This window comes from Protopterus annectens, chromosome 5.part1, assembly GCF_019279795.1.
Source record: "Protopterus annectens isolate FY-2018-M chromosome 5.part1, PAN1.0, whole genome shotgun sequence".
NCBI classification, from domain to species: Eukaryota; Metazoa; Chordata; order Ceratodontiformes; family Protopteridae; genus Protopterus; species Protopterus annectens.
Genome location: NC_056736.1, coordinates 445,781,045 through 445,802,274, shown reverse-complemented (window position 1 = coordinate 445,802,274; position 21,230 = coordinate 445,781,045).

The window sequence follows — 21,230 nt, the reverse complement described above, 5'->3', positions numbered from 1 at the left end:
AATTCTAAGACAACTTAAATATCTGGCTGCCACTCTGGGTAAATTTTAACAATTCGGTACAAGCAGCTATAGATACTACATCACTGCTACAATGTATTTCTTATAAAAAGAAATTGCTCTCTAACACATACAAGTTAATTACAGCCATCAAATATCAATCATTTTTACTGTTCTCTGCCTACTGGAATGAGAAAAATAAAAACTTACTGATAAAAATCCAAAGCGATAGAAACTATACTAAAATTATCCCCTTTCAAGAGTTTAATCTATACACAATTGGTGATCAACAATAATGCCTACTACACACCAGTGATTTTAAATAAATTTAATTCAAACTACTCCCCAAACTGTCCCTATTGTCCAATAGTGAACGCTGATCTATTTTACATCCTATGGAGTTGTAAATTTACATACAAGTTATGGTGCTCTCTGAAGGTGAAGTTAGAAAAAATGGGTTACAAGCAGTGAACATTATCATGGGAATTTGCTAACCTACATATAACCCCCCAAAAATGACTTAAGCAGGACACACGGATATTAGTCATATTATTTGCACTAATGAAACTATGTACCACCCAGAACTGAACAGATAGAACCAAACTATCATTGAAGGAATTCAAGAACAAAGCTACGAAATATGTTACAGCACATAAATTAATCACAAGAGATAGTAATAAATGCACGTATTTTCAAAAATACTGGAGTCTCCTTCTGAACCACATTCTAAAAGAATGAATATTTGTCAAAGTATTAAATCATCACATTGCATACAAAATTCCCCTATACTAAGTAAATTACAAATCAAAGAAGCTTAGACAAGCAACTTAAGGATGAATCGAGTACAGATACATCTCTCTCATGCTTCTGCCCTTTAGCTGCTGTTGTACCTGCTGTAAATATTGTATATAGTGTGCTGGAGTTTACTACATCATGCGGTTAGGATAATTCTATGCATTTTCTTGTTAAAATTTGAAAATAAAAAGTAAATGGGTTTTATTCTATGTGACTTAGCAGCAATATGACCTGATTGCATGTTGAAGCAAATATGACTTTGTATCTGACAATTTTCATGATTGTTTGTATTGTTATCTAGTGTAATATACATTTGGAAAACAAATAAAAAATAAATATGGGAAAAAAGAAATTTGTATTATGAGTTATTCTTATTTTAGGCATGGTATAATATAATATATATGACAGCAGTAGCAGTATGTATTATAATGTGCCTTTATATCTTTAAGTAGTTTAAGGTAGATAAAGTTTACATTCCATAGATAATATATAGTATTTTACTAATGATATAGTGATAGGTCTTATATATATATATATATATATATATATATGTGTGTGTATGTGTGTGTATATATATATATATATATATATATATATATATATATATATATGGCTACATGTTAAAAGATATGCTTGATATTTCAAAAGATCGATCTTTTAACTTGGCTGAAAAAAAAATAGAAATGAAGTAGAACACTGTATATACTGAAATATACCAACTCCGAGATCGCTCTACAGCAGGGAATAGAAAAACTTCCTGTTCTGCACTGTATTCTCAGTGTAGCTCGATCTCGGAGTTGGTATATTTAAGTAGGGGGGTGCAGGGGGGTTTGCCCCCGTGCATTACAGTGTTCTACTTAAGTTCTATTTTTTTAAGCCATGTTAAAAGATCGATCTTTTGAAATATCGAGCATATGGTGACCATATGCAGTTGATATTTCAACCGTTCGATCTTTTAACATTTAGCCATATATTTTTATTTATTTATTTATTTAACATCTGTTGACCGGGAAAGTCTGACTAGGTTCCACAGATCCTGTTTTCAGCGGAGGCCCAGGGAGAAACGCTCCAGAAGCATGTCTTTAGAATGTGGGAGGAAACCGGAGTACCCAGAGGAAACCCACGCGAACGCAGGGAGAACATGCAAACTCCACACAGAAGGCACCCCAGCCGAGAATTGAACCGGAGAACTTCTTGCTGTGAAGTGACAGCATTAACCGCTGCACCACTGCGCCACCATATATACTCAGTATGCTGCCAAATATGTATACTATATCTTTAAGTAGTTTCATTGATGCCTAGCATTTACGTGCGAACCGGATATAGGGTTACAATGAACTATATGAAGATTAAACAAGCACAAAGACTAAGTAGTAAGTTTATATAAAGTTTTTATAATAGTTATTTTATAGGTTCATAGATTAGAACTAAACTAACTGCCCTTGTGAGCCATTTTAAGCCAGTCAATTATCCCTTGGGAGACTCAAACCCTGCACCTTGTGTTTGTAAGGCAAACACCTTAACCATTAGGCCACCTTCCCAACTGCTGAGAGATAAATATACTAAATGTAGTCAGTTTTTGAATAATTTGATTTTTACGTATATCTATTAATTGTACTTAACGTCATTTATTAACTGAACTCCATGACTGGTGCTGCAGCATTTTGAATGTCTTCATATTAGAGTGATAGTTTTTGTGTTGAAAACGTCTGAAGAAGCATTTTGTTATTACTGTGAAAGTGCTTTCAATTGTTTGTCCCAACTTAGCTTTTGAAAATTGAAAATCAGTCTCTCAAGTTACATTAGGTTGATTGCTCAGTAAATGTATTTATTGTATTTATAAACACAAGGGTTTGTGTTTGTTACTGCGGCGGTGGTGCTGTGGTAGCGTTGTCGCTTCACAGTAAGACGTCCTGTTTGATTCTCAGCTAGAGCATCTTCTGTGTGGAGACATGCGTGAACGGGTGTACTTTCGTTGAAGGTTGTGTGTCAGAGCCGGCAAATCTACTGCCAATCATTAGCAGACCGGAGTTCCGCTGTGGCGACCCCTAACCGGGAAAAGCCGAAAGACACAACAACTGGGAAAGTGCTTACAAATTAAAGTTTTGTTTTTTTAAACTCATTTCTTTTCATATGGTGTTGAACTTCTGCATTGTTTTGGTTCACCGTATTGTGTCGATTTCTGAAATTCTACTAATGCACAACATTTATTTGTTAAATGATCTGGATGACATTTTTGGTACAACTAGCAAACTGGATTTGTTTTTCTAGCAAAATACACCTCCTTGAACCAGTTCTCAGAAAGCAACACTTTCTTGCCTCTTTTACATCTTAGCAGGTGTTAGCAACTGTTTGACTATGAATAGCAACACATCTTAAAGCGTGTCTTTATACACACTGCAATTGTTTATTGTAATATTACAGAATTGTATATCATTATATCTACTCTTATGTTGTTATATACATAAGTTTATATCTGTGTTTGTATTATATTGCATACTATAACAGAGTTGTTCTCCCAGGGACTCCACTGATAAGGGACCACTCGAAGCTCAGCTGAAATATCTTTGTTTTCAAACTAGATCAATCAGTCAATCAATTAGTCAATCAATCAAATGCTATAGGTCCATTCTATACCCCAGCTTTGGCTTCTGCTTCTGCGCTGTTTCCAAATGTTGTGTCTCAGATGGAATAGGCAGCACTTGGCTATGGTTCTGGAAAAGGAGTGTTAATAGTGTTCAGAGTAGACTTTTCAAAATCCTTGACTATAACTTGTGAGTCCAGGCCGATGTCCAGGGAATATAGCCGAGTGAACAATGTGTAATGTGAAGATTCGCTGGTTAATATTACTCTGTGGTACAGTGACTCTGTAGAAGAATATGGGAAAATATTTACTAAAATAAAAAAAAACACAATTCATAGTCAATATAAAATCAAACATTAATACTAGAAAAATAAAAAAGAAGTATAGACTGTTAGCCGCGGTGGTGCAGTGTTAGTGTTGTTGCCTCACAGCAAGAGGTTCTCCCGTTCGATTCTCAGCTGGAGTATGGGGAGTGCCTTCTGTGTGGAGTCTGCATGTCCTCTCCATGGTTGGGTGGGCGTTCGGAAGACATGCGTAAAAGGGCGTGCCTTAGTTGAAGGATGAACGTCAAGCTGGCACCTTGGCGTTCGTCAAAATCTACTGCCAATCATTAGTGGACCGGAGTTCCACTGTGGCGACCCCTAACCGGGAAAAGCCAAAAGAGAACACACACATACACACACACACACACACACACACACACACACATGCACATACACAGACTGTTAATGAAAGAACAAGATCTGCAACCACTTCTTAAACTAAGACAATAAATATTTACTCTCACACATTGTTTTGCCATTCAGCAAAAGGAAAACTTCAAAATCTCTTGTTTATTGCATAACATAAAAAAAAAAACTTTATAAGCCAAGTTCTCAATAATAAATACACTTGTTTCTGACCATGAAGCAAACATCATGCATCACATGCCTGGTAACATAAAGCTCCCAGCACACTGTTCAGTACGATAAATAATATCCAGACTTAGATTCACTTCAGTAAATAATACCCAGACTTAGATTCACTTCGATAAATAATACCCAGACTTACATTCACTTCGATAAATAATACCCAGACTTAGATTCACAACAATAAATAATATCCATACTTAGATTCACTTCAATAAATAATATCCAGACTTAGATTCACTTGCTCGGATCACCCAAGCTCATGTCTCAGTCACTTAAGCATAACAGCTCAGGCTGACATTTGCACATATTTTGTTTCAGATTTTACAGTGGAATGAGATCATAATGCTTGCATCACAGTGGTACAAGGTCAATGCATCTTAAAGAAAAAGGCAGATAGTTATAATATTATCTGCCATTAATCACTTTTCTCTGAGCTGCAGTGATCACAGAGTGAGAATAATAAACTAAGAGGGGATGTTCCTGTACGAGGAGTGCAGGGGTCCCTCCATAAAATATGCTTTTTATTTGTGTCACATTAGCTTTTAAATTGACAAGACAGAATACCTGTATTATAAGATTGTACGTACCGAATGTAGTGGAGTGTAATCCTCCAGACCATCTCTCACATACAATATTTTCATTTATAATGTGGTTAATGCAGTTAATTTGGTATCTGTTAAACAATAAGGGTTTAAAATCTTTAACAAAAGGACATTCAAACAGTAACAAAACAATGATTTTCTTCTTGATATAAACATTTGTGCTGCATACACTACTTTCCATCTCTCATTTTGTATTTGAAAAATACCCTTTATTAGAATTCTTTCTTGAACAAAAATCCAGTTCACATCCTACATATAAACTATAACATATATGTCATTTATTATTTCTTTCATCCGTATTTTTAGTTCCCTATATTTCTCATTCCATGGTCCTAAAATAGCACTAATGTTACCATCATAAACCTTTTTCTTTCCCTCTTTTCTCACTTCTCCCACTCTCACCTTCCATTCCTTAACCTTCATCCACAGTTCCCTCATCCATCCTTCACTGTCAAGTACGTACTACATTTCAAACAGCCCGCTCTTACACTGATCTGATCCTCTTCTGTCACTCCAGTGAGTCTCACCCCTGACTTGCAACATCTCTACCAATTGAGGTAGAAAGTAATTGAAAATAAAAACACTACTAGGTTCACCTAAACCTACCTGCCTTCTCTCATGAATTATATACTATGGCCCACTTCACTGCATTTAATTTCAGGTCCCATAAAGTCAAGAAAAAAAAAAACGCAATAACCTAATTTCTGAATTAATTGGCCTTAAGAGAATATCACATACAAAAATAAGGAAGTAAAATGTTTTAACTACAACTTACTTATTTCTTGTTATTTGATGCTTAGCTCCGAGGCAGAGCTGTACTGTCAGGCATCTCTAACTTAATTCCCAGTAATATTTATGAATTTCCCAGCAGTAAAGGAAGAAAAATCCAGAATTTTCTTATAACAGTTGGTTATCTTCTAAACTGCCCATAGGTGTGCATGCCATGTGTCAGGTAATATGTGTGGACCAGGTGACAGTCTGGCATCCTATCCAGTATTAGTTTATCTGCTTTATGATCACTGTGTGTGAGGACAGGCTTTGGCTTTCCTATGAACCTGAACTGGATAAAGTGAGTATTGGAGAATTAATGAAAGAGAAAAAAGGTTAGTTTTTGTAACAGAGTATTGCTAAGACACATAATTTGTCTTTATGAACAATGTTTTGAAGTGTTAGATTAACAAATTGCAAAGTATGTTGAATTATTGAAATCACTATCATGTAGTCTAGATGCTAATGAATGAGCCACAATCTGTATGCATGCATTTGTTGTGTGTGAGCTGAATGCCTCTGCATCAATATTTTTTATGAGATAATAAATACAGACAGGAAGATACAAGCATTCTTTTTCTACAGTGGCTGAAAATAAAATCATAATCTCTCTGGTTAACTGCATTACAAGACTGCAAAGAAGGAAAGGCTAAAATAAAGAAACAAATACAAACCGTGTATTTGTGTGTGTGTGTGTGTGTGTGTGTGTGTGTGTGTGTGTGTGTGTGTGTGTGTGTGTGTAAAAAGTGTTTCTACTATTTATAACATGGTTTATAAAGTTTTTTATATTTCACAGTGAATATTCTGGAGTTAGAAAACAGATACCTCTTACTGAATGGTAAAACACTGTGAGAGTAAGGTACGTCTTGTCTTACTTTAGGAATTAGCTGTAGATGTTGTTCTTTCTTTAATAATGTGTATTTTTATTTTTATGAAGCAATGCTTGATTTTAAATTCACTATGAATTGTGTTTTTTTATTTTAATAAATATTTCTCTCACATTCCCATACTTACAGTGTAGACTACAGACTGATGTTAATTAGCAAGGCTCCAAGTTGCATAATGCTCACTGAGCTACACTCCCTGACAATCAGCATGGGCACCAGTCGGGATTCACAATTTATATTCATGGATTTCTAAAGGCCACTCTGAATACTGTTAACAGAAAACCATTCCTAAGTGCAGTTTATTCTGTCTGAGGCACAATACTTGAAAACAATGCAGAAGCACAGACTACAGGTGAAGTACCGAATGAACCTAGAATGTCACCTGACTTCTTATTATTATTTATTTATGTATGCTTGTATGTTTGTATGTATTTCCATTTGTTAACTGGATAGTCTAGCTGAGCCAAATATTCCCCTTTTCAGCAAAGTCTAGGGATGAGACACTCCAGAATAGTACACAATATATACAATTCAATACAAGAGAAATCTATAAACAAACTTATGTATGCAACAGGATAGAAGCAGATACAACAAAATGCAATTTAGTAAAAGTACTGTAAACAACAGTAGAGTGCATATAAAGATGGTGTGTGTGTGTGTGTGTGTGTGTGTGTGTGTGTGTGTGTGTGTGTGTGTGTGTGTGTGTGTGTGTGTGTGTGTGTGTGTGTGTGTGTGTGTGTGCATGCGTGTGTGTGTGTGTGTGTGTGTGTGTATGTGTGTGTGTGTGTGTGTGTGTGTGTGTGTGTGTGTATGTGTGTATGTGTCTGTGTGTCCATCTGTGTGTGTGTGTGTGTGTGTGTGTGTGTGTGTGTGTGTGTGTATCAGGGGGATGTATTATGTGAATGGATGAGATAGGCATCGTGATGAACATTACTGTGTTACAGACAGCCTTCTACATGCTAAATATACATAGTTCAGATAAATAATTTCTGATCTCTGTCTGCCAGGGAATGAGATTACCTGACTAAATTGGCTAAAACTAAAATTACAGCATGCTTCATCTCAGAAAATTTTTTTTAAATATAATAAAGATTGCAAGACATTTAAACTGCTACAAAGATAAAGTTGCATCATAATACATGTTCACATAAATAATTTACAGTGCTGCTGTTTAAAACTGATTAATGTATCAGCTCTTTTGGCAAATATTCTCTATGAGAAAGAACATTCATTTATGTTCAGTGAGATACTGACATCTATAGGACTGGGATATATTTGTGTAATGCTGATTCCATTTCATATCTGCTTACAGTACACTATATTGAGCAAAATATAAAATTCCCAATGTCCTTGATGAAACAGCTGATACTGTAATATATAATATGTACAAGGTGATGTGCTTTTGTCAAAATGAAGAAACAATGCTGTTGATAAAGTCAGGTATCCTATTTATAGACTTTAGCCAATACTCTTTCTGACTGAGTTAATGCTACTCTAATAAATGCTAAGAGTATTATGATGCAAGAAGTCTGAACTGATCTTCAATTAGGCTACTGAAGACATTGCAGCAGTTAATTACACAAATGCAGATCTTGAAATGCCTGCCTATAGAGCCTATCAAGTCAGAAGACAGTAAGCTTTGTGTTTGTGGATGTTGATGAAACCACTGCAGCATAGTAAATTCTGCTTAATTAGACAGACCCACAGGCATGAATAAGGAATTTAATTCTATAGTCTACAGTGCATAGGCTGGGTGCATTACACAGGCAGGTTATACTTGTTGTGGGTATCTTAAAAAATACACAGAGCATGACAGAACCAACAGACAGAGATGATTTTAGTCATCCCTGACCAAAGGTTGCCCCATGCTGTGGATCAGCCAAAGACCAGCCTTTTAGTAAAACAGATTCCTAGAGTTATTGCAAATTTTCCTTTATTCTGCAATTCTAATGGGAGCTCAAATATGTTTTTTTAAACCGTACCTTTCACTTTCATTAAATCAGGGATGAGAATGGAAAGTATCCTGAAAGCTTTTCCTGGTATATGTGTATTAAACTTTTTTAAGTTTTTTTTTTTTTTTTTGGCTTTTGAGGTCTGGTCTTCTTGTTTTATTAAATCACTGATGCCAGATCATTTTGCAAAAGTGATAGCATGGATGTGAAATACCTGACGAAACAATGACGAGTATTTCAAAAATACTTCATGTATGCAGTGTCTCTATGAAAGTGCATCCATTTTACCGTTTGCTGTTATTTTAGATATCTTACTAAAGCAGTGCAGGGAACATTTCAGTTTATCATATTTCTCTGTTATACCTATTGAGATTAACTATGACAGTCTCCATAGCTGTATGGCTAATGATATTATATTACACCAGAGAATGGTCATATCCCTTGGGTGACGCAGACAGAAATAATTTAGAGTAAATAGTTAATAGCTCCAATTAATAGTGGTAATTACCCATATATATTATTGATTTACATCAGACATTATCACAGTGAACATATGCTTCTGACACTTACATTTTCTTTAATTAATGCAGGTATTCCAGGCTGGCCTGGAAATGGTCCATATAGATCAGTGCTCTACCACAGTTAAAATATAAAGAAAAAATAAAATAGAAATAAAATAAATAAGATCCCCCCTTTCATTTACCAGCTCTAGCTCCCCTAGTTATTCACTGTCAACTCTAATTTTCTGCTTATTTCAACTACATCTGTCTACTGCTCCCCATACCCCTGCCAACTACTGCCCCCCTACTATGATACTTATCTCTCTCTCTCCTATCCCTTTCTCTTCATATCCTCACTTACACTGTCTCTTGTTTACCTCACATCTATTTATCTAACCCTTGACCCTCAATATGTCTCGTCTCTCATTCACCTCCTGTTTCTTACTAACCACCTCAATACTCACTTCTAATTTCATCTGCCCCACTTGCAGAGTTTTTTAACATGTTCTCAAATTGTTCGCCTGTTTTAATGATTATTTATTCTTCTTACTATACTTATTTTATTTTACACTACTCCACAAAGCTGTATTGTGCATTTTCTACTTGTACAATTTAAAACTGTGAACTTCTATTTTACTTGTATAATTTTGTACTTGGGAGCTTTTTTGCCCGGGCCTCCACTGAAAAAAGGCACCAGCTCAGATGTTCTAACCCAGTCAACAAATGTCAAATAAACAAATAAGTAAATAAATAAAAATTATAGTATTGCATTATTCTTCCGAAGTCAAAATACATTTCTCAGGTAAACATTAAGCATTTTATATCAGGAAAGCATGTATTTAGATTAAAATTACATACTGCATGCTTCACTGGGAATAAAAGATATTTTTTGGTAGGAAGGGATAGAATTTAAATGCATTTATTTAGTTCAGCATGCAGATGACTCAACATTAATATGTGCAGCCTCAACAATAAATAAGCTACAAGACATTACCCAAAAATCTTTCTCCTCTGTAGAAACCTAACATGTATCTATACTTGGGTTACAGAAATAGTACCAGTCCCAAATGCAACGGGGCTGGACCTAGAAAATATCCCAGGCAGCCTACTTAATAGTGAAACATGTCCTACCAGGACCGCTACCAGGACCACTAGAATCAATATTTAATCTTAGCTGCCAGACAGGCTTTATGCCAAGTGAATGGAGGACTGCAACTGTCATCATTCTAGACAGGGGTGGGCCATATAAGGACCTAGGTAACTACAGATCCATAAGTCTGATTAGTCTTATAAACAAAGACATAGAAAACCTTCAGACACTGGATCCAACCCAGTTTGGTTTCATCAAGGGCAGGTCATGCCTACTCAACTTGGTGAACTTCTTTGAGAAGGTCATCAAAGTAATGGATGATGACAAAACAAAGCATGCTGCCTACCTTGACCTTACTAAAGCATTTGACATATTGCCCCAAACTCATAAAATTAGGTAAAGACTTCTGTGTCACCCTTTGAATAGCCAGCTGGTTCACAGATAGGCTTCAAAAAGTTAGGACTGAGAGCCTACCTCCACAAAGAGGCCAGGCATTATTTAAGTCCCACAAGGCTTAGTACTAAGGTCAGTTCTTTTGATCGTCTGCTTCTCTGAAATAAAGGCCCAAGTTTAAGGGTCTCTGGCTGACCAAGTTTGCAGATGATTGAAAACTAGGCACACATGCATAGAATTTCCCAAAGATACAAATACCCTCCAAGAAGACCTGATACAGGCTAATAACTGGTGCCAGAATCATGGTCTAAACCTCAATGCCAAGAAATGCATACTAGTATCCCCTGGAAACTACCTGATTGATAATACACCCCTAAATAGTAGACCCAGAGATCAAGGATTTGAGAACACTTGTAGACAGTAACCTGACCTTTGGCCATCATATGTCTACGGTAGTAAGAAAATCATTCTATGTTATGCAACTTATAAAAAAGGGTGTGGCATCTAGGTCCAAAGATGTTATTGCTTTGCTATTCAGTCCTCATCAGACCAATAACTGAGTACAACACCCCCTTTGGTGTGTACCTGACCAGGCACATGAAACATCTGGAATGTCCAATGAGGTTCCTCACAAAAAGAATGCAAAGCTTTAACAATATATCCTATTTTGGCTACCTCAGTGTCCTATCCCTGTACTCTTGGCTGAGACTATAGTGTGGAATTTCATTCATCACAGTTCCAGTAGTTGTTGTATCTGTGTTAGTGCACCTTCACCACACCTAGTACATACACCTCCTCTCCAGCCCAGCTTACACATCCAATGAACCTTGTCTGACTATTGACCAAACTGTCTGATTGCATCATTCCTGCTCTTGCTAATTTTACCCACCTGGCAAACATGGAAGCCCAGTCTAGATTTATCCCTTTTGTCACCAGCCTCATTGCACTTGGTATTCTGAGACAGTGTAGGAACTGCCTGATGCTCACTGACAGCCAGTTACTACTGCACTGACAGCCAGTTACTACTGGTCTACTACAACATGATTTGTAGGAGTTTACTGGTCTACCACAACATGATTTGTAGGAGTTGTGCTAATATATATTACCTGCATGCCATTCTCTTACTTAGACACATGGTTGATAAACAACAGATAACCTCATTTGGACCTCCATAAGATCACACTAACCAACATATGGTGAGGTTGTTAAGAAACGTATCACCTCTAAGCCTCCAAGAATCAGAACTAAACAGCATCAGCAGCAGCTCACTAGCACAACTTTACCACACTCACATAATTCACTGAGTTGCAGACTGCAAACCTTCTACTGACACTAAGCCTGTGTCGCCTAATAAGTGGGAACTCTACTACCAGACACACTGAGTCTACTCTCAGTAGGCTGGACAAAGTCAGGGTGACAGTTACCTTTTATATTCCTAGGATCCATAACATCACAAGGGTCCTACAGTCTCAAACAGGCAAAGATATGACTATGAGCTGGTGGTGGCCCATGTACGTGTGAATGACCTTTGGCACTCACCCCAGAAGGGCAAGTAAGGATACTGACTGGAGTTCGATATGCATGTATCAAATACAAGTGAAGGTCCTGAATGGAATCCTTCCCTCACCCAGGATAATGCCTAGACACAAATAGAAAATATGTAACTGCTGTTATTCTTGGGAGAGCTAGTATTTGTCAGCTGGGGTAAGACGACTGACAGCTAAACTTGTTTCAGCAACGATGGCCTGCACCCTTCATTCCATGGATTCTATGTATTGGCCAAAGCACTTGTTGCCTCATAAGGCCTTTTTTTAGACAAAGTCCACCTTCCTGATTTTCTCACATTATAAAAAGACTTGCAGTAATTTCCAGCCCGGACCACAACAAGGTTGCTCTGCTCAGTTCCATACTTCTTAACAATAAATTACTAGACCTTGAAGCTCTCCTGCAACTTGAACACATTCATATCTGTGTTGTAACAGAGACTGGTTTCACTGTAAAGACAGCACTCCCTCTTTACCAGGTTTCAGTGCCTATCACACATTCAAACTTACTGAAAACTATGGGAAGTATCAATGGTTGCATGAGACCCTGTTATCTCTAGGCTGATTCCCCATGCTCCCAAACAGAACTTAATTAAACTTAAAATTAATCTAAATAAGACAAATTATCAAAGTTTAACATGGTATGAGTCACTGTACATGTCCTTTCAGGAACAAGAAAGATTTCTAAATATGTTTACTAATCTACTCACAAATAAAATATCTTTTTGATGGATTAGTTCAACTATCACTTGATGAACTGGAGAACCTATATCACAAAAGCCGGGTATGCCCAAACATTCTTAGACTTAGCAACTCCCAACTGATACAGATATCAGACATCTTGGCAACTTCATAGACAAATCCTTATCCTTTGACCACCACATAGCAACAGTAGCCAGGAAATCCTTATCCTTTCACCACTGCATAGCAACAGTAGTCAAGAAATTCTTGCATCTTGCCCAATTAATATGTACGGGATCATGGTCAAAATAATTTATCATTCCTCTATGTTTTACATTGCTTAGACCAGTTATAGAATAAAATACTTCTTTTAGTATATATCTGTCCAAATGCATCACACAACTAGAAAGATTCCAGAGGTTCATAATTAAAAAGTTCACTGGACTAGACCCTTAGCAACCAAGACAGACTTGAAGCTCTATCCCAATATTCTACGTCTTATAGACTCCTGCACAGTGATTTCTGTGTATCATTTTGTTCTGTTAAGAAGACAACCCTCCTTGGATGTTCCACACATCCACAATGAAAATAGCTCCACAAACACTCAAACTAAAGAGTTGAATTTCCATCAATAAATGAATAAGACATGCTGGATGGACAGGTTTATTATTCAGTGCTTCTCCCATCTCTGTAATAATGTTCTATTCCATAGAAAACAGAGTAACACTCTCAGTTCCTTTAAGGCAAACCTTGATGATTGGATGAGCACTCATAAATTCAGCTGGGACCTGACTTGTATTGCCCTCTTAGAGACAGGTGGTGTTCTGTGAGTGTGGGTTTTGGCAAGATGATTATGGTCCACACACACATTGTAATGTCTATGAGTCAGTAAATAAACATTGCTTAAGTAATCATTGTTCTTGTTTTTACTTTCTGATAATGTCTGAGCACTTTGGAAGACACAAAAACACTAAAAAATGGATTTGATTTTGTTTCTGTTACTCAGGATAGTGTTTGTTTGACTTTTATTTGTGCATTTGTGAACCCACAATTATTTTTCTTCATTAACAGACTTCATCAGAACTTGTGGACTTGTGACACAGGTGGCTCTACTATGCATGGCGCGATACTTAATTCACAGTTGAAGAGTTGCATCTCCTTTTGGACTGAAAAGTTCATTCTGATATGGAGCCGAGAAATGATAGTGGACACATAAATGATGTAGTCCAAATAGATGGCTGTATTCTGAGTTTCCAAACACTGTATTAAAACTTGCCAGTATCACAAAGCTACATCTGTCAAGTGTAATGCATGCTCATGAATTTAGCAGCTCTCATCATTTATGCCTTAGATCTTCAGTACATGCAACTTATGTGTCAATTTCATGAAGTTTGGTAATATAACAGTGAATTTTAGGCATAAAATGAGCATTGCATGTTGACTGTAGAGTAAAAAGAGTTTTGAGTTTTGCAATCAGTTAATGAGGTGGGTATCATGCAAGTAATGCCGACAGTTTATGCCCATTGTACTAAAAATGAGCAATGTTAGCATCAGACAATTACATTTAAACTCACAGATCTATAATTGTAAATTATAAATGATTTGTAGAAGAACCTTTAAAGTTTAAAGGGTAGAGCTCTTGTACTTTGAGACAACCTTTGCTCAATTACTTCTAACATGTTAAGGAAGTACATACAACCATTTCACTATGACATTTACTTAGTCATTCCTTTATTTGTTTACTGGATAAGCCCCATGGGCACAATTACCTCTTTGCAGGGTTGACCCAAGAGAAGTCTTTAATTTCTCAATACCACATATAACACTTTCCAACAGCAATATGGCATATCTATTCTAATGTGTCAGCAATCCCACTAATGGTTTTGGAATATAAGCAGTCTGTTAGTGTTACCTCCTGCAATAAACACAAGTGACCATTATTTAAAAAAAATAAAAATGGCCATCATTTAGCCATATCAGTCCCTCTCAATCACCGCACCGCAGATTCATCAGCAAACTATCTCATCACACTGGATTGACAGTAGTCTGGACTGAGTACACATTTTCATTTGTAAACCAGCTGTAATCACAGGTTAATGTTTATGATTATGATATTGCAACTGCTAGCTGTATTTATTTCAGGAATTGAAAACTAATAACATTGCAGTGTTTGTTTTTGTCATCTTATGAGGAATATTTGTTTTAGCATAACAGTATTGCATATTAATTTATGAAGTTAGTCTATTCACCAAGCACTGAAATGACCTAATTTTTCCAATGAAAGTAATCCCACTTCAGCAGGAGTAACTTGAGACAAACACAAAGCCCATTAATCAGCAGTGGGAGGATGACTCTATCTGTTATGCTACTTGTCTGCTGTAGCAGGCAACACCACCTGAAAAAATGGTAAGTAGCCTCATCTTGGTGCACCATGTTGGTCTCATCTGAACACAAGCTATCCTTTTTACTGTGCATGGAGAATATCAAAATTTCACTTAATAGTTTGTGGCAGTGGTAAAAGACTGATACTTAGTATGCAACGTTTAAATTCCTGTAAAAAAAAACTGTAATTCCACATAATTATAGCATTAAGTGTATAACATTATATTTGCTATAGTAGATGGCCTGGCCTGTTCTCATTTCTTCATCTGACAGATATTTATGTGAAAATTATTGTAGAAATGTTGATTCCAATTATAACATATCAGATAATAATAATAATAATAATAATAATAATAATAATAATAATAATAATGACAATAATCAGCATCTGCCTGTGACGCATCACAAAAGCCCTAATAACTACACTAGATGTGCAATCATGGACTTTACAGGTAGACATACATGCCTAAAAACACAGACACACACACACGCGCACACACACACACACACACACACACACACACACACACACACACACACACACACACACACACACACACACACACACACACACACACACACACACACACGCACACACGCACACATGCACACACACACACACACACACACACACACACACACACACACACACACACACACACACACACACACACACACACACACGGGTCTATATTGACTCACCGAACACTTAGAAAAGCGAATGCTGATTCATCAACCTGAAGTAAGCAAAAGCTTACAATCTGGAACACTCAGAACAGCGATTTTTTTCCAGGGAAAAAAATCATTGTTCCAAGAAACACACACACAACACACGCATACCACAAACTATTTCTAATGTGGGGAGCTTCGCCCCCACTCCCCCTGATGTGGGGGGCTGTGCCCCCCACACACCCCTACTTAAATATACCAACTCCGAGACTGCACTACAGTAACGAAGAAGGCAAAATACAGAAGGCGGCCAAGCGATTTCTTTCCCAGGGGAAAGAATTTGCTTTTATGCCACTTTGGTATTTTGCTGTTTCACGATATAAAGTTCTATCAAGACGCATTCGAGACAATGCATCTTCGATCAGCTAATAGGGAACCACACACACACATACTCACAGACACACATATACCTGGACTTACTTTAATCAACTCTGTGATCAATGCACCTCACCTTAGAGCAAAGGCAATGTCCCAGTCAAAGTGACCTCAGTTGACAAATCTTCTATTTGACGAGTTTTACCTCACTGCTCCTTTAGTCTTTATAAAACTGTTTGGTTATCCTTATGCCTAAATTAAGTATCAGGCTGACCTTCACAGAAATCATTTCTCAGCTTTCAAAGAAGAAAGATGAATGTTTATTTCCCTTTCTCAAAAGATAATGTAACTTGAACCTTTCAGTCCTTAACACCAAAACCTTTAACTTTTACGTTAGGTAAGCACAAGATGTCCTTTGCTTAATCCAAATAAGAAATTTATGTTTACACTTATATTACTAAATGATACAGCTATTAGAATTTCTATACATTTAATAACAGTTTGCATTAACAACGTCTTGTATCTACATGACCTTTATGACATTGATGACTTTAATGCATGATGCAGAGCATTTTTAAAGAAGCTTTGTTGAAGGTAACAGTGAACTATACATAATATATCCTCATACACATATAAACCTATATACCATAGTATGGCAGAGTAAGTTGGTAACAATAAATGATGAACCCACATACAGAACCTAAACCTTAAGCTAAACATCCCATGCATATAAAAATGTACACCACTCTTGATTAATTAATATATGTCCTGCTTTACATCCAGGCCTCTACCTAATTGATTACTATAAGTGTGTAGGTCTGCAGTAATATTAACACAGAACTTTTCTCAGTGCTTGAAAACAGTAGCAATTGTGGTGATAATCCCTTGAATTAACTATTTCTTATCTTGAGATGCTTATCTCCTTCACTATACCCCTAGTAGCCAAAACACAGCATTGTTTCGTGGAGGAATTGGATTCCATACTGTAGAGTATGCTGAAGAGTGTATTCTGCTCCAAAACTTTTGAAGCAGAGCATTTTTTAGAGTATCAGTAATCAAAACTAATGTCACACATCCCCATAGAAAGAAGAAATAAAGTAAGTAAGCCAGTAGCTAAAAGTTTTATATATTTTTCAATATTTTCTGGCCACAGATAACATGTTAGGTATAGCAGCATTAGTGTCTTGAAACCAGAACAAAACAATGTTTTTACTTGTTAAAAAATATGACATCACATTTTAATATACAGGGAAAGTAGGTACAGAAAAAGAGAGCGGATATAAAAAATAATGATAGAAATGTCAGCTTTACAAGTTCGATAACGAGATAAATTAATTTTATCAAGGTAAAAAAAAAATCTTTGACTCCCTGCATGTTTAGCATTCCAAAAGTTCATAAATCAATAATTGTTTCCCCACTGAGACCTGTTGTAGTGGCGGGGGGGGGGTGGAAGAACTAAAACCAAGCCTATTGCAACTTTATTGATTTTAGATTACAGAAAATTAACGACTTATCCTATGGTCTGATCAACTCATGACACTTACTTAAAAATATTGGTGAAACTGCTTTTCTAGAACAGGTGTTATTCATAGTAATTGATGTTAAAGATCTTTTTCTTGTCATTTCTCACAATATTGGCATCGAATGGTATACAGAAGTTTTAATAAAGAACAAAGAATATACATAAAGTTATATTAATATTTCAACAACATTGATGGAAGCAGCACTTCATAACAACTCTGTCAGCTTTGAAGGAGAATACTATAAACAGACTACTGCAGTGGCGATGGGAGCAGCTTCAATTCCCATATTTGCTGATATAAGATTATGACGGTGTTAACAACAAATATGGATTTATTTATTTTATTTTATTTATTTGACATTTGTTGATTGGGAATGTCCGACTGAGCTAAAGCCCTTTATCAGTGGAGGCTTGGGGCGAAAAGCTCCAAATAGTACAGACAATTTAACAAAACATAAAATAAACAGAGACAATTAAAAAACACATGCATTAGCCACAATAATTTCTAAATCTAATAACAAAAGGTGATAACAGCAAAAGCATAGTAAGTTAAGTAAAACACTTAGGAAGTATATTATTAATACTACGTATTATATTATTACATCAACTGAGAGAGTAATTTCAAAGGTATTTGTAGATTTGGAGATAAGGAAAAAAGTTTGGAGGTAGCTAGGGGGGAAGGAATAGAGTAAGTTGAGCAGGGGCGATAGGGTGATTTTGGGGAGGGAAATAAGGAGTAATGGAGATAGAGGTTACTACGTAAGATGGATGTAGTCAGGCAGGGTGTGAACAGTGGCAGGTCCAGTTCCTTTTAAAGTACTCGTTGATGGCTGATTTAAATTGTTTGGGGTGTGTAAGGGTCCTGATTTCACGTGGGAGTTTGTTCCATGCAATAGAGGGGAGGTAGCTATATGTGTTGCACCCAGTTTTTGACCTGGGTTTGTAGACATTTAATAGGTCTTGGGATGATTTTTGGACATGTCTTGTAGGGGAATAGTGGGAGATGAGGGATGATAGAGCAGGACAGAAAGCTGGCAGATATAGAATGGAGTGAATGATTTGGAGCTGTGATTCGAGAAACAGGTGAGGTAGTTCAAGCCATTCCAGGTATTTGAGGGAGAAACAGTGGTGAAATTTATAGATTTGTTGAGCTGCAAATCTAGCTATTTTGTGATAAGTTGGCTCTAGTTTAGTAAGTAGAGAGGAGTTGAGATTTGTGAGTATTTGGGAAAAGTATGTTAAGGTAGAAGGTAAACTTTTGAAAGAGTAATCCTAGCTTCAGTAGCAAGGATTTTTTTATTTCTATACAAGAGTCCTAGATTCTGTTTTTTTCTGATACAATTATTTATGTGTAGATCAAATTTGAGTTAGTCATTGATGGTAACACAAAATAGTTTTGTGCTGGATTTGACTTCAATAGGAGTATTATTTAGGGACAATATGGAGAAGGAAGATTTAATGTGGTTAACGGTTTTAGGAAGAAAGAGTAGACATTTTGTTTTTTAGGGTTGAGGATGAGCTGGTTTTTTGAGACCCATGTCTCAACTGAGTTAAAAGATGATTGGATAGCTGATAGGAGTTCAAAGGGTGAGTTGGCAAAGGAGTTCAGAAGGTGAGTTGGCAATAGTGATGAATGTAGAGTCATCCGCATATTGGACAATGGTAGACTGAGGACAAGAGGAATAGAGTAAGCTGGTGAAGATATTAAAAAGTAATGGTCCAAGAATGGATCCTTGGGGGATACCCATTCTTACTGGAAGGGGAGTAGATAATGCAGAGTGCCATCTCACTGATTGCAGTCTGTCAATGAGGTAGCTAGAGAACCATGCAACTGTATCAGGGGAGAAGTTAAGGTCTGTTAGTTTGTTTAGTAGCAGAGAGCAAGAGACAGTATTAAAAGCCTTTGAGAGTTCAAGGAATACACAAGAGATATGTTTATGATCATATTTGGCTAGAGTAATAGTGTTGAGGAAGGATAGTAGGGCTGTAGTGGTACTATGCTTGGGTCAGAAGCTGTGCTGTGTAGGAGTTAGCCGTCTTTTTTGTATGAGATATGACATAACTTGCTTGTGTATACATTTCTCCAGGACTTTAGAGAGAGGGGAGAGGATAGCAATAGGTCTGAAATTGGAGATTTCTGAGGAGTTACCTCCTTTATGGATAGGAAGAGTGTATAAGTTTTTCCAGGTTGATGGAAATTTTTGATTCAGAGATGGAGCGATTGATTAGGATAGATACAGGCAGAGCAAGGTAGTGAGATGCTATCTGGAGAAAATGTGAAGAGATATTATCAGCAGATAAAGAGCATGGTTTTAGCTTAGAGAGTAGTATTTTGATATAGGTAGTGGGAAAAGATTTAAGGGAGAAGGTCTTTTGAGAGTTAGTAGTTGAAGAATTTTCAAGGAGTTCTGAGTATTGGTGCTCAAGGGGTTGGGGCTAGGGTTAGATATATAAATATTTTTGATATCTTTACAATGTATTCATTTTATGGACTTGGAACACTGAACAACTTAATCAATTTATTACTTACCTAAACAATATCACTACTTTTTAAATGTTTCATACACCAGGTAGCCCTTGAGACTTGTAATTTTTTAGATGTTACCATTTCTAAAACTCTGTCCCAGAAAAGATTTGAATAAAATATATATATATAAAAAGTTACCATTCAAATACATTATGGCAGCCACCATCCACAATGGCAGAAGAAAAAAAATATTAAGGGACAGATGGTTAGATTATCTAGAATAGTCTCTGGTGATACAATGTTTGAAAAAGAACTATGAATTTTAAAGGAAATGTTTTTGGATAGAAAATACCCTAAACAATTAGTGGACAAAACTAGAGAAGAAATAATGAACAATAGAGAAATCAAATATCAGTCAATTATTAGGTTTCCTCAAAGTATATGTAAGGATGATAGAGCAGTAGATAAGGAATGTAATACAGCCATACTCTTGACTTACAACACCATTAATAATGAGGTGATGGGTGTTTTGAAAAATAATTGGTATGGAGCATTTGAGTCCTTTGGACTAATTGGTACTTTGGGTGTTGACCCCAAAATTTGTATATAAAAAAGTAAATTTTGAAAGCAGTGCTGATGCAGTGTCACATAACACTAATAAAATAAAAGGCATGAAAACCTGTGGAGCATGTGCTCAAGGTAGATTTATATGATAGTCCTAGTAAAGATACTGGCAATTACTCCAAAGTAATTGTACCAAATAGAAGTTTTGATTGCTGCACAAAGGGGGATGATTTATGCAGACATTTGTCTTTCTTGTTCTTTTTCTTCTGTAGCTTTAAAAATAAAATTTACCAGCACAATTATGCTATTAAAATGGGCAATGACATTAACACCCTTAGCAAACATGCCAAAGAATGTGTCAGTTTAAAAAAAATGTTTTTTTGTAGTGGAACAGGTGTCTAAAATGTTAGAGGAGAAAATCAGGAATCTTCCTTGAATATGGGGAGTTACACTGGCAAATTTTGTTACATGTCGCACAGACACCAGGTATTAATGATAAGTTATCTTTCAGCAGTATTCCTTCACTACAAGCTGACAAGTTATAGGG